Source organism: Tachyglossus aculeatus, chromosome 21, assembly GCF_015852505.1.
Source record: "Tachyglossus aculeatus isolate mTacAcu1 chromosome 21, mTacAcu1.pri, whole genome shotgun sequence".
Classification (NCBI taxonomy): Eukaryota; Metazoa; Chordata; class Mammalia; order Monotremata; family Tachyglossidae; genus Tachyglossus; species Tachyglossus aculeatus.
In genome coordinates, this window is record NC_052086.1 from 53,513,025 (window position 1) to 53,528,769 (window position 15,745).

Below are 15,745 nucleotides of genomic sequence, written 5' to 3' on the forward strand. Positions count from 1 at the left end.
GGTTTAGCAAGGAAGAGGGAAAAGGAGAAATTGTCCATTGTCAGAGGGAAAATAAACAGAAATCCAGAGCTAAGACCAGATTCATTCAATCATGTACATAGCTATTCTATTTATTTTATTTTGTTAGTATGGTTTTGTTCTCTGTCTCCCACTTTTAGACTGTGAGCCCACTGTTGGGTAGGGACTGTCTCTAAATGTTGCCAACTTGTACTTCCCAAGCACTTAGTACAGTGCTCTGCACACAGTAAGCGCTCAATAAATACGACTGATTGATTGATTGATTGACAACAGCAGAGCTAGTCGCTGAGGTTTGAAAAAGCTGCCAGAGGCCTTCACGGCCTGCCTTTAAGAGCAGGACTGATCAGTCGGAGAAGTGGGGCAAGTCTGCCTGATCGGAGGAGAAGCGGGCCCCTCTGAAAGCAGAACTGAGCAGTCAGAGGAGAAGTGGGCTGTCTCTGAAAGGAGGGTCAATCAATCAATCAATCGCATTTATTGAGCGCTTACTGTGTGCAGAGCACTGTACTAAGCGATAAGGGTCGACCAGTTAGAGGAGAAACTGGTCCCTCTGAGAACAGAGCCGACCAGTCGGAGGAGAAGCGGGCTGCCTCTGAGGGCAGAGCTGACCGGACAGAGGAGAAGTGGCCTGTCTTTGAAAGCAGAGCTGACTGGATGGAGGAGAATTGGTCAGTCTTTGAGAGCAGAACTGACCGGACAGAGGAGAAGTGAGCTGTCTCCGAGGGCAGGGCTGCCTGATGGGAGGAGAAGCGTATCCCTCTGAGAGGAGGGACATCTGGTTGGAGAAGAGGGCTGCCTCTGAGGGAAAGGCTGGCTGGTCAGAGATGTGAGCTGCCTCTGAGGGACAGGCTGACCGATAAAAGGAGAAGTGGGCCGCCCCTGAGAGCAGAACCGACTGGTCAAAAGAAAAGCGGGCCGTCTCTGAGAGCAGAGTCAACCGGTTGGAGGAGAAGTGGGCTGCCTCTGAGCGAAAGGCTGACGGGTCACAGAAGTGGGCTGCCTCTGAGGGAAAGGTTGACTGGTCAGAGGAGAAGTGGGGTGTCTCCAAGAGCAGAGCTGTCTGATGGGAGGAGTAGTGGATCTCCATGAGACGATGGACATCTGGTTGGAGGAGAAGCTGAGGGAAAGGTTGACTGGTCAGAGGAGAAGTGGGCTGTCTCTGAGAGCAGAGCTGTCTGATGGGAGGAGTAGTGGATCTCCATGAGACGAGGGACATCTGGTTGGAAGCAGGCTGCCTCTGAGGGCAAGGCTGACTGGTCAGAGGAGAATTGGGCTGTTTCTGAGGGTAGAGCTGACTTGTCAGAAGAGAAAATGCACCTGAACTCAGTCACTGTCCCTGGCCCACAATGGGCAGGGAATGTGTCTGTTATATTGTTATATTGTACTCTCCCAAAAGCTTAGTACAGTGCTTTGCACACAGTAAATGCTCAATAAATACTACTGAATGGATGAAGGAATGAAGTGGGTGTTTTGGGGTGTGGGGTGTTGAGAAGACAAACCCATGGGAGAAAGAATCAACCTAAACTCAACAACTCAGAAACAATAACTCCTCAGGGCCCTAACCTTGGCTACTCTGTTTAAATGATCACAGCCTTCCCAACATACTGGCCAGGGCCATTTCTCACCAGCCAGGGCAAGTGGATGATCATCCTTAAGATCCCAAGGCCCCGGGAATGGGGGAGTTCCAGCCCACTTATCTTGCTCGTTTACCTCCCTATTGGTTCTCCCATTTCTTCATTTCAGTGCTAGTTTTTCTTCTTTGCTACAAGGGAGGCAGTATGATCAGTTGAAATGGCAGGTACCTCGGGGTTAGGAGACCCAACCAAGTTCTAGCCTCAGCTCTGCCACTTAGCCGCTGGGTGACATTGAGGAAGTCACTGAACCTCTCTGTGCCTCAGCGTCCTCACTTGGACTACGGGGATTAGATACTTGTTAGACTGTGAGCCCTGTATCCCTGCCCTTTGAACGTTTAAGAGTTTACACTTTAAAATAAGACAGTGTAGGTGTAGTTACACAAGCCAGCTATTTTATGAACAATACTGGGGAAGAAGCAGTGTGGTCTAGTGGATACAGCACGGGCCTGGGAGTTGGAAGGACCTGGTACTCACCCCGGCTATGCCAACTGCCTGCTGCGTGACCTCTGGCAAGTCATTTCACTTCTCTGTGCCTCAGTTCCCTCATCTGTAAAACAGAAATTGAGACTGTGAGCCCCATGGGGGGCATAGATTGTGTCCAACCTGATTAGGTTGACTCTACCCCAGCGCTTAGTTCAGTACCTGGCACATAGTAAGCACATTACAAATACCATAAAAAAGGTCACTATTGGTGACTAGAGTTGGGTGTTAAGGGATTATGACTGATCTGATTATCTTGCCTGTATCTCAGCATGTAGTAACCACCTAATAATCAACCAATCACTCGTATTTATTGAGCACTTACTGTGTGCAGGGCACTGTACTAAGCGCTTGGGAGAGTACGGTGTCTGGTACATAGTAAACACTTAACATATACCATAATTATTATTACAACCTAGCAATATAACAGATTCCCTGCTCACAAAGAGCTTGCAGCCTTGAGGGGTGAGCACTGTGTCCCCAGTCTGGGGGCAAGCAGAGATTTCTGAAGCCTGTTTTCCTTTTGCTCCTCACATATCCCCATCTCTTTTGTAAATGATTTATTATAAATTATTTACTCCTACTAATTTCTATCTCCCCCTCTAGACTGTAAACTCATTATGGGCAAGGAACGTGTCAACATAATCAATCGTATTTATTGAGCGCTTACTGTGTGCAGAGCACTGTACTAAGCGCTTGGGAAGTACAAGTTGGCAACATACAGAGACAGTCCCTACCCAACAGTGGGCTCACAGTCTAGACGTTCTCTTGCATTGTACTCTCCCAAGTGCTTGGAACAGTGCTCTGCACATAGTAAACGCTCAATAAATACCACTGATTGATTGATTGGTTTCTGCCTCCTTCGGGCATCTCTCCTATTAGCCATTCTCCTCACCTCTCCTGTCGCCACTGCATCTGTCCTGTGTCAGTCGAGACGAAGCCCTGGTTTCCTCCCCAGCGAGCGGTGAACCGTGTGACAGTTTCGAGTGCAGAGAGACAGGAAAAGGCTGAGTTATCGCCTTTTGCCAAGGGCCCAGTTGCCGGGGGCTCCTTTCTCCCATTAGGAGCTTCATGATGGCCAAAGGAAGACATGGTTTCAGGGCTACAGCTTCAGGAAGGCCCGAGCAGCCTGCTCTTGGATGAACCACCATCAATCAACCAATCAATCAATCATATTTATTGAGCACTTACGGTGTGCAGAGCGCTGTACTAAGCGCTACATTGGACTAAGTGTACCATCAATCCTCAAGGGGATGGGGTGATGATGGATGCAGAGTCCAACTCAGCGTGGGATTTCAAGAAGAGGCGTTGCCTAGCGGGTAGAGCAAGGGCCTGGGAATCAGAAGGACCTGGGTACTAATCCTGGCTGCTCCACTTGTCTGCTGTGTGATTTTAGGCAGGAAACTTGACTTCTTTTTGTCTCAGTTACCTCATCTGTAAAATGGGGATAAAGACTGTGAGCCCCATGTGGGAGAGGGACTGTGTCCAACCCAATTCAGTTGTACCCACCTCAGCGCTTAGTACAGTGCCTGGCGCATAGTAAGTGCTTAATAAATACCACAATTATTATTATTATTATTTGAAAAAAGTCTATCACTGTCTCACGCCACCTTAATCGCTCTCAGAACCAGGTCCAAGCTGGAACTTGGAACTGGCACGCAGCACTATGCACATACCCATAACTGATTTATTTACATTAATTTAATAATAATAATAATGGCATTTTTAAGTGCTTACTATGTGCAAAGCACTGTTCTAAGCGCTGGGGAGGTTACAAGGTGATCGGGTTGTCCCACGGGGGACTCACAGTCTTTAATCCCCATTTTACAGATGAGGTCACTGAGGCACAGGGAAATTAAGTGACTTGCCCAAAGTCACACAACTGACAATTGGCGGAGCCGGGATTTGAACCCATGACCTCTGACTCCAAAGCCCGTTGTCTTTCCACTGAGCCACGCTGCTTCCCCCTCTGGACTTTCAGCTAGGGAATGTGTCTACCAATTCTGTTGTATTCTCCCAAGCGCACACTACAGTACACTTGAGTACAAGGTACTCAATAAATACAATTGATTGATTGATTAATTGAGCTCTAGTAGGGAGGACCAGGTAACTTCTAGGGACGAAGCTAATCTTTCCTCTTTATCATTGCGGCTCCATCAGTAGCTGCATCTCAGGGAAAGCAGGGTGCAGAAGTTGGGGTGAGAAGAAAGAGGGGAACAGTCCATTCACCTTTGTAGGATCAAGGGAAGGAGGGAAAGTAGGAGGAGAGGGGGCCCTGTAAACCTACGCGCTGCCTCATTGGCTGCCAATTTTTAGTTTTCTTTTATTCCTCGGTTAGTGATCCTTGAAATGCTCAGAAGGCATCTCAAGAGTTAGGGACCATCTACAAATCCCTGGTTTCAAGATAAAAAGTCTGCAAAGAATGAGAATGCTGAATATTCCTTTCCAGTGTCTCTACTGTGGCAGTCTAGGGTCTGAAACAGATGACGAGGGGTAGAAGCAACTACTGTTGATGGAGCAAATGGTGTTGGAAATTAAGGGTGAATAGGGTAATAAATATGTTTAGGAGGTCACATTTAAAGTGATTTGGTACTCCAGGTAGAGAAATCATCATCATCACTGCCATCAGACCTCGAATCTTCTGTGGACAAAACGCTGAGCTAGGCAGTATAATATTTGATTTAAAAGCTTCCACCCTCTAGAAGCTTGTCTGCTGTATGACCTTGGACAAGTCACTTCATTTCTCTGTGTCTCAGTTACCTCATCTGTAAAATGGCGATTAAGACTGTGAGCTCCATGTGGGACATGGTCTGTGTCCAACCTGATTAGCTTGTTTCTACCCCAGTGCTTAGTACAGGGCCTGGGACATAGTAAGATCTTAGCAAATGCCGTTAAAAAAAAGTCTGGACGGCAGAATGGTTAAGCCAGGGGAGGCAAACTGCACACAGGACAAATGTCTGTCTTCTAGACTGTGAGCCCGTTGTTGGGTAGGGACTGTCACTATATGTTGCTACCTTGTACTTCCCAAGCACTTAGTACAGTGCTCTGCATCATCATCATCATCATCATCAATCGTATTTATTGAGCGCTTACTATGTGCAGAGCACTGTACTAAGCGCTTGGGAAGTACAAATTGGCAACATATAGAGACAGTCCCTACCCAGCAGTGGGCTCACAGTCTAAAAGGGGGAGACAGGGAACAAAACCAAACATACTAACAAAATAAGATAAATAGAATTTATTACTGCACACAGTAAGCGCTCAATAAATACGATTGAATGAATGAATGCAAGCTGTACACATAGAAGTACACAGCCATCCAAACTTAAATGACCCAGAATAGTGGCTTCAAGGTCTGTGCAAGGCTGCAAATCAGGGCAGGGATTTGAGATTTCTCAGTAATATTGGCCCTGAGGCAGGGAACAATCTGAACAGCAATTTGATAGTGGCTCTTTTAAAACATACTTCTCTACTCTTGTTTTCCCAATCTAGGTCTTTGCTCTCCTGCATAATTTCCTTTTTATTGACCTTGGTACTCAAGAAGTACCTTTCTGGTTATTTATCACCAACACTAGTAACAAGAACTGTACTGTTTTTCTTTCTATAAGCCCCAGACCTCCCCACACTCTTCTAGGCTCAGAGCCGTGGGTGTCTCACCCAGCCTCCCTCAAAGGAGCTCTAAGTTGAGCAGACTCTGCCCCTCATTCTCTGGGCTTTCTTCTGAAACAGGCTCTTTCTTTGCTGCCCTCTCTCCTCCTCAGCCCAGTGCAGCCCAAGGTGGGGCTTTACTGTCTTCAGTGGGTCTGCAATGCAAGTGAAGGAGAGGAAGAATGAAAGAAAGAGGGAGGAGAGGAAGAAAGTGCAAAGGAAGAAGCAGTGTGGCCTCATCATCATCAATCGTATTTATTGAGCGCTTACTGTGTGCAGAGCACTGTACTAAGCGCTCGGGAAGTACAAATTGGCAACATATAGAGACAGTCCCTACCCAACAGTGGGCTCACAGTCTAAAAAAGAAAGAGCATAAGCCTGGGTTCTAATCCTGGCTCTGTGTGACCTTGGGGAAGTCACTTTACTTCTCTGTGCCTCATTTCCCTCATCTGAAAAATGGGGATTAAATCCTCCTTCCTCCAATTTAGACTCTGAACCCCTAGAGGGATGGGGACTAGTCCGACATGATAACTCTGTATTTACCCCAGCACTTGATGCATAGTAAATGCTTAACAAATACCATATAAATAAACACATGAATACATAAATAAATCAATAAAATAATCCCAGCTCCACCACTGTGTGGACAAGTCACTTAACTTCTGGCCTGCTTCACGCAGTTCCCACTGAACGAAGCGCAAACCACATTTAGGATTTTGATAACGAGCCTTTGAGCTCGTTCTGAAAACAGAAAACAGAACACAACAAGCTCTTTCCACTTAGTCATGCTGCTTCTGTAGGTTTCAAGTTCAAGGGAAGTTAGAAATCTGTCGCTCTCTCTCTCTCTCTCTCTCTCTCTCTATATATATATATATATATATATATATTAAGTGATTACAATGTTCCAGGCACTATACCACTATACTAAGCACTGGGGTAAGGCAGTCCCTGTCCCACATAAGGGCTCTTAGTCTTAATCCCCATTTTGTAAGTGAGGTACCGGAGGCACAGAGAAGTTAAGTGACTTGCCCAAAGTCACACAGCTGACAAATGGCGGAGCCGGGATTTGAACCCATGAACTCTGACTCCAAAGCCCATGCTCTTTCCACTGAGCCACGCTGCTTCTCTAGAGTACTACATTAAGCGCTTGGGAGGGTTGTGAGCCTGTGAGCTTGTTGTGGGCAGGAATATATCTGTTTGTTGTTATATTGTACTCTCCCAAGCACTTAGTCCAGTGCCTTGCACACAGTAAGTGCTCAATAAATACGATTGAATGAATGTCCTTTTAGAGCGTGAATCTAAAAGTCCTTTTAGACTGTGAGCCCACTGTTGGGTAGGGACTGTCTCTATATGTTGCCAACTTGTCCTTCCCAAGCGCTTAGTACAGTGCTCTGCACACAGTAAGCGCTCAATAAATTCGATTGATGATGATGATGATGAATCAATCAAGTGCTTAAAGGATGCAAATCTAGGTGCAAGGGTGATGCAGAGGAAACAGAGACAGAGTAGGGGACATGAGGACTTGGTAGGGGAGGACCTCTGGGAGGAGATGGGATTTTAAATAAAGTTTTGAGGCTGGAGAAAATGGTGGACTGTCGTGTACGGAGGGGAGGGAGTTCCAGATCAGGGGAGAATGGGGGAAAGCCTGCAGTGTAGTAAGCTCCTGGGCATTCAGGGCGCAGCCATTGCCAAGTGTGTGAGCGATCTATGCCCACGTCAGTCGGTTATAGGTGGAACTGGCACTAGAACTTGGGTCTCCCCCTCAGACTTGAAGGGTGAGGGGAGGAGAGGCAGAGTTTACCACACAGGAAAGTGACAATTAAGGAGAAACATGATGATGATGATGATGATGACGATGACAACAGTATTTGCTAAATGCTTATGATATGCCAAGTACAGTACTAACTGCTGGGATAAACAGAAGATAATCAGGTTGGAACCAGTCTCGGTCCCACCTGGGGCTCCAAGCTCAAAGGGAGGACAATAATAATAATAATAATAATGGCATTTATTAAGCGCTTACTATGTGCAAAGCACTGTTCTAAGCGCTGGGGAGGTTACAAGGAGATCAAGTTGTCCCACAGGGGGCTCACAGTCTTAATCCCCATTTTACAGATGAGGGAACTGAGGCACAGAGAAGGGAAGTGACTTGCCCAAAGTCACACAGCTGACAATTGGCAGAGCTGGGATTCGAACCCATGACCCCCGACTCCAAAGCCCGTGCTCTTTCCACTGAGCCACGCAGCTAGTACAGTGCTCTGCATACAGTAGGCGCTCGATAAATACGATTGAATGAATGAATGAATAGCACTACTAATAATAAGCAATAATAATAATAACCTGTATATAGGTATATATGTTTGTACATATTTATACTCTACTTGTCCATATTTATTCTATTTATTTCATTTTGTTAATATGTTTGGTTTTGTCAGCTGTCTCTCCCTTCTAGACTGGGAGCTCGCTGTTGGTTAGGGACCGTCTCTATATGTTTCTAACTTGTACTTCCCAAGCGCTTAGTACAGTGCTCTGCACACAGTAAGCACTCAATAAATGCAATTGAATGAATGAATGAATGAGGGAGGACAGGTATCGAATCCCCATTTTACAGATGGGGAAACTGCGGTACTGAGATGTTAAGTCACTTGCCCAAGATCACATGGCAGGTTAGTGACAGAGTCAGGATTAGAACCTACGTCCTCTGGCTCTCAAGCTAACTCTCTCCACTAATAAAAATAATTGTGGTATTTGTTAAGCATTTACTCTGTGCCAGGCACTGTACTAAGCGCTGGGGTGGATACAATCAAATTGGGTTGGACACAGTCCCTGTCCCATATGGGGCTTACAATCTCAATCCCCATTTTACAGATGAGGTAACTGAGGCCCAGAGAAGTGAGGTGACTTGCCCAAGGTCACACAGCAGACAAGTGGTGGAGCTGGGATTAGAACCCCTGACCTTCTGACTTCCAGCCCCGTGCTCTATCCACTTCGCCATGATGCTTTCTCTAGAACACAAAGCAATCAGTTTGCCGAGGGCAGGCCATTATTGTATTGTACTCTCCCAAGAACCTCGTACAGTGCTCTGCACACAGTAAGTGCTCAATAAATACTATTGAATAAATGAATGAAATAGGCTCAAAATTGCTTTTTTTTCATTGGGACCCCCCTTTGCAATGTGATGGAAGCAAATTACCAGAAATCCCACAGAAATATTAAAATGATGAGCCCTGTGTAGGACAGGGACTGTGTCCAACCTGATTACCTTGTATCTACCCCAGCGCTCAGTACAGAACCTGGCACATAGCATTTAACAAAGAACATTTTTAAAAAATCACCACTGCCCCAAGTAGTATGAGGCCCTCCCAGCTGAGCTGGAAATGGAAATGCAGTATCTATTCTCCTCTCTTTTGGACTGGGAGCCCTTTGTGGTACGGGGATTGTGTCCAACCTAATTATCTTGTATCTACTCCAACAGTACATGGCACCACTCAGCATTTTCAGGACACAAGCCCTTCCTCCAGCTTCCCAGAAACACCCTCTTAACTCTGACTTTCAAAACTAAATCTTAGTGGGGAAAGGAACCTATTGCTCAATCAGAAAGCTAACGGATGGTTGTCCCACACCAGAAAGATTCAAGAGATTCTCAAGGTGATTCGTTGCTCCTTGGTGGGTTATATGTCAAATTGAAAATGAACCCTAATCAGTCTATTCCTGCTTAAAGCTCAAGGCCAAATACCAGTTCTGGTTACTTGAAACGAAGCACTTTTCAGTACCGTAATGAAGAGCGATACAAATCTTAAAAACAAGTCAGAATTGTTTCAGGGTGGCGATTCCCCAAATTTGCCACTGGATGGAGATGGTAAATTAAAAATCTACATAAAATTCAGATTTCTTAAAATCTGACCTACTGTTTTGGTTTTGAAGCCATTCGTTCTAATGGAGACGAGCCTGACAAGGCTACATCATTTCAATCAATCGATGGTATTCAATGAGCACTTACTTTGTGCAGAGCACTATACAAAGCTCTTGGGTGATGTAGTGGAAAGATCATGAGTCTGAGAGTCAGAGGACCTGGGTTCTAATCCTGACTCTACCACAAGCCCGCTGTGTCACCTTGGACAAGTCATAACTTATCTGTGCCTCAGTCTCCTCATCTGCAACATGTAGACTACCCACCTGTTTCCCCTCCTACTTAGGAGCCCCAGTTGGAGTCGTGTCTGACTTGATTATCTAATATCTACCCCAGCGCTTAGTACTGTGCTTGGCACATACTAAGTGCTTAACAAATATAATTATTAGGATTAGTAGACAATTTTTGCCTTCACAGAGCCTAATTTATTTTAGTGTGAACATGTAAGTGCAGGTTCCAAAAATAGGCAGAAAGACTACCTCATTCCCACTTCATAATTTCAAAGGGCGTAAACTTTGAAACGGGGTTTCTTTGAGGAACTGGAGAGAGTTGGACTTTGCCTAGGAATTCTTGAGCTTGGAGGGGTTGTTTTTATAAACTTCCTCCCTGGCTGCCTTCCCTCCCTATCCCTGTCCCTCTCCCTCCTACCCTTTGGGAATTGAAGCTGGGGAATGGGCTGGAACAGTTTCCCCATTATTGAAGTAGCCTTGAAGGCTCTGACTGCTATAATGCATAGTTTCACAATTTGAGTCTTTGGGCTCTAAGTATTGCCCAGTTGTTCTTGTAATAAAGTCCCTCTTTTCCACGCTAATTTCGAATTCATTCCAAAAGGCTCACCGTTGAAATAAAAATCCATTTTTATAGTACTGAAAATCTGCAAATCTGGTTCATGCATGTATGGAATGAAACGCCCTTACTAGCTTATTAGGTTCACATGTGTAAATATATATATATATATATATATATATATATATTTCTTATATAATATATTATTATTATTATTATGGTACTTGTTAAGTGCTTACTTTGTGCTGGGGTAGATACAAGCTAATCAAGTTGGACAAAGTCCCTGTCCCACAAGGGGCTCGCACTCTTAATCCCATTTTACAGAGGAGGTGACTGAGGCCCTGAGAAGTGAAGTGACTTGTCCAAGGTCACACAGCAGACAAGTGGAAGAGCTGGGATTCAAACCAAAGTCCTTCTGACTCCAAGGCTTGGGCACTATCCACTAAGCTGTGCTGAGCCACCATATTTTCTAAACTATAAGCATAGGTGTGAGAGGGAGTAACAATGGGAACGAGACTGAATACAATACATTTGCTGATCTTCAGAATCTGAAGCACACTCATGTTCATATTGACCTGGGATGTTCTGTCATATTTGCCACCTTCAGGGTCTCGTGCCAGTTTTGTTTCTGTGTCCTAGTGTAGTCATCTAGCAAAAGGCACCCATTTATAATAAGATGATTAAGATGATGATGATGATAAAGATGATTAAGATGATGGGGGCCTTCCCAGACTGAGCCCCTTCCTTCCTCTCCCCCTTGTCCCCCTCTCCATCCCCCCATCTTACCTCCTTCCCTTCCCCACAGCACCTGTATATGTGTATATATGTTTGTACACATTTATTACTCTATTTATTTATTTATTTATTTTACCTGTACATATCTATTCTATTTATTTTATTTTGTTAGTATGTTTGGTTTTGTTCTCTGTCTCCCCCTTTTAGACTGTGAGCCCACTGTTGGGTAGGGACTGTCTCTATATGTTGCCAACTTGTACTTCCCAAGTGCTTAGTACAGTGCTCTGCACACAGTAAGCGCTCAATAAATGCGATTGATTGATTGATTGAATGATTAAGATTCTTGAAAGCAGTTTTTTTTTTTCCAAATGGTATTTGCTAAGGACATACTATCTGTCAAGTACTGCTCTAAGCACTGGGGTGGATACAAGTTAATCAGATTGGACCCAATCCCTGTCCAATTTGGGGCTCACAGCCTGATTGGGAGGAAAAAAAGGTATTTAATCCCCATTTTACAGATGAGATAACTGAGGCACCAAGAAGTGAAGTACCTTGCTCAACATCACACAGCAGGCAACTGACAGAGCTGGGATTAGAACCCCCAGACTCATGCTCTTTCCACTAGGTCAAGATGCTTCTCTGAGTTCACATTAGAGACTCTCAGCAAACTTATAACTGCCTAGAAGAAAGCAAACAGGGCATTTATCTAAGTCCTTAAGCCACAGATAATTGCCTAGAAGGCAAATAAGGCATTTAACTAAGTATTTGAGTCACAAATAAGCATTAGGTTAGCTTCTTTAGACACTGTCATTCAGTCATATTTATTGAGCGCTTACTGTGTGCAGAACACTGTACTAAGTGCTTGGGAGGGTACAACACAACAATAAACAGACACATTCCCCAGTTCCTATCCATTAACTTAATGGATAGAACATAGGTCTGTTAATCAGAAGGACTTCGGTTGTAATCCCAGATCCACCGCATCTGCTGTGTGACCTTGGACAAGTTACTTCACTTCTCTGGGCTTCAGTTACCTCATCTGTAAAATAGGGATTAAGAGTGAGCCCCACAAGGGAAAGGGACTTTGTCCAACCTGAATAACTTCCTTAGAACAAACAGTGCTTGGAACATAGTAAGCGCTTAACAAGTACCATAATTATTAATTATTATTAGACATTGCCACACTTGCATGACCTTGGTGAGGAAGGCTTAACTCAATGGAAGGGTTCTATTCCAACTATGGGGGTCAGCAGGAGTCCCTGATTATACTCTGAACAGAGTAAGCACTAAATAAATGCTGTTGATCAAAACAAGAGACACAATCCCATACTTCTAGACTGTGAGCCCACTGTTGGGTAGGGACTGTCTCTATATGTTGCCAACTTGTACTTCCCAAGCGCTTAGTACAGTGCTCTGCACACAGTAAGTGCTCAATAAATACGATTGAATGAATGAATGAATGAATACTCACCTTGTCTTGTCTTATGCCGTCGAGTCCTCTTCAACCCTTAGCGACCTACATAACACAAAATGCATATGAAAGCAAATGGCCCAAGTAAGTTTAAACTAACGCCTGCTCAATTCCACTAGACTGTAAGTTCCTTAAAGATAGGGATCCTATCTACAAAAATCTACTGTACTCTCCCAAGCATGGAGTACAGTGCTCTGCACACAGTACGCGTTCAAGAAATACCATTGACTGACTGATTGTCAGATGTGGGAGAAACGGACCAAGTGGCTGGGAAGAGATTCTCTTAATTGGAGGAAAAGATGCAGGGATGAAGGGACGGAGGGAGAACACAAAATTGCCTAAGGGAAAACTACAAGGAGAAGGAAGAAGTGGTGGACCTTGAAGAAGTTTCACCCCTGATGGTGTCTAGTTCATCAATAAAGTAGATAATGAGGTGTAATTACCCTGATCCAGGCACTTGTTATCTCCTGAATTGACTAATGAAGTAGCCACCTTGCTGATCACTGTCTCCCCTCACCACTCAATACTTAAATTAACTCTGCTCCCCAGATCATTTTCTGCACAATCCTCTCTACTCAAAAACCTTCAATGCTTACCCCTTCCTCTGCTTCAAACAGAAACTCCTGACTACTGGTTTAGAGATGTCTAATCAGCTCTCTCCCTCCTAATTAGCTGCTGGACTGTAAATATATTATAAGCAGGGAATGCGTCTGCCAACTCTGTTGTATTTTACTCTCCCAAGTGCACAGAACAGTGCTCTGCACAGAAAGGGCTCAATAAATACCATTGATGATGATGCTACTTATCCACTATTTTCTTTCACTGCACTTCAGTTCACATTCTTTGCTCCTTTCAAACTCGTGTATTTGCTGTGCCTCATTGTCGTCTCTCCTATATCATCATCATCATCAATCATATTTATTGAGCGCTTACTGTGTGCAGAGCACTGTACTAAGCGCTTGGGAAGTACAAGTTGGCAACATATAGAGACAGTCCCTACCCAACAGTGGGCTCACAGTCTAAAAGGGGGAGACAGAGAACAAAACCAAACATACTAACAAAATAAAATAAATAGAATAGATATGTACAAGTAATGTTGCCAACTTGTACTTCCCAAGCGCTTAGTACAGTGCTCTGCACACAGTAAGCGCTCAATAAATACGATTGATTGATTGATTGATCCTGCTGTTAAACTCTTGCTCAAAAGCTCGCTCTTGACAGGAACTTCTTCCCTTTTCATATCCAGCAGACTCCAGTTCTCCCCATCCTAAAAATCCTTCAAAAATCACATCAAAACTAGTAGGCCTTACCTGCTGAAGCAGCCTGGTTTAGTGGAAAGAGCCCGGGCTTGGGAGTCAGAGGTCGTGGGTCTAATCCTGGCTCCGCCACCTGTCAGCTGTGTGATTTCGGGCAAGTCGCTTAACTTCTCTGTGCCTCAGTTATCTCATCTGTAAAATGGGGATTAAGACTGTGAGCCCCACGTGGAACAACCTGATTACCTTGCATCTTGTATCTAACAGCACTTGGAACAGTGCTTGGCACAGAGTAAGCACTTAACAAATACCATTATTATTATTATTATTAATCCCACCCAACTAGCACCTCAGGACTTCTGCTCCATATACACACAATCACTTGCAGCACTTAAAATACTCTATTATTTAAGCGCTTACTTCCACATTTCCTTCCTTCCAAACCAATAAATTACTTTGGTATCTCCATCTCCCTGGATAGATTGTAAAACTGAGGGCAGGAATATTGTCTTTTGCCTCTGTGGTACTTTTCCAATGCCTTAGGACAGTGCTTTGCCCTCAGTTGACATTCAAGAAATACAATTGGCTGATTTCATGGATCAATAGCCATTTTATTAATTCATTCATTCAATCGCATTTATTGAGCGCTTACTCTGTGCAGAGCACTGTACTAAGCGCTTGGGAAGTACAAGTTGGCAACATATAGAGAAGGTCCCTACCCAAAAGCGGGCTCACAGTCTAGAAGGGGGAGACAGACAACAAAAGAAAACATATTAATAAAATAAAATAAATAAACATGTTCAAGTAAAATAAATAGAGTAATAAATCCATGCAAACATATATACATATATACAGGTGCTGTGGGGAGGGGAAGGAGGTAAGGCGGGGTGTGGGGAGGGGGAAAGGAAGGAGGGGCTCAGTGTGGGAAGGCCTCCTGGAGGAGGTGAGCTCTCAGTAGGGCTTTGAAGGGAGGAAGAGACCTAGCTTATATACATATATACTGGGGCTGTGGGGAGGGGAAGGAGGTAAGGAGGGGGGATTCATTCATTCAGTTGCATTTATTGAGTGCTTACTGTGTGCAGAGCTCTGTACTAAGCGCTTGGGAAGTACAAGTCGGCAACATCTAGAGATGGTCCCTACCCAACAGCGGGCTCACAGTCTAGAAGGGGGAGACAGACAACAAAACAAAACATATTAACAAAATAAAATAAATAGAATATGTACAAGTAAAATAAATAAATAAATACAGTAATAAACACGTGCAAACATATATACAGGTGCTGTGGGGAGGGGAAGGAGGTAAGGCGGGGGGATTCATACATTCAATTGCATTTATTGAGCACTTACTGTGTGCAGAGCACTGTACTAAGCGCTTGGGAAGTCCAAGTCGGCAACATCTAGAGATGGTCCCTACCCAACAGCAGGCTCGTAGTCTAGAAGGGGGAGACAGACAACAAAACAAAACGTATTAACAAAATAAAATAAATAGAATAAATATGTACAAGTAAAATAAAAAAATAAATAAATAGAGTAGTAAATACGTGCAAACATATATACAGGTGCGGTGGGGAGGGGAAGGAGGTAAGGTGGGGGGCATGGGGACCACAGTCTTCTAGACTGTGAGCCCACTGTTGGGTAGGGACCGTCTCTATATGTTGCCAACTTGGACTTCCCAAGCAATTAGTACAGTGCTCCGCACACAGTAAGCGCTCAATAAATACGATTGAATGAATGAATGAGAGGAAGTAGGGGGCTCAGTGTGGGAAGGCCTGCTGGAGGTGGTGAGCTCTCAGTAGGGCTTTGAAGGGAATAT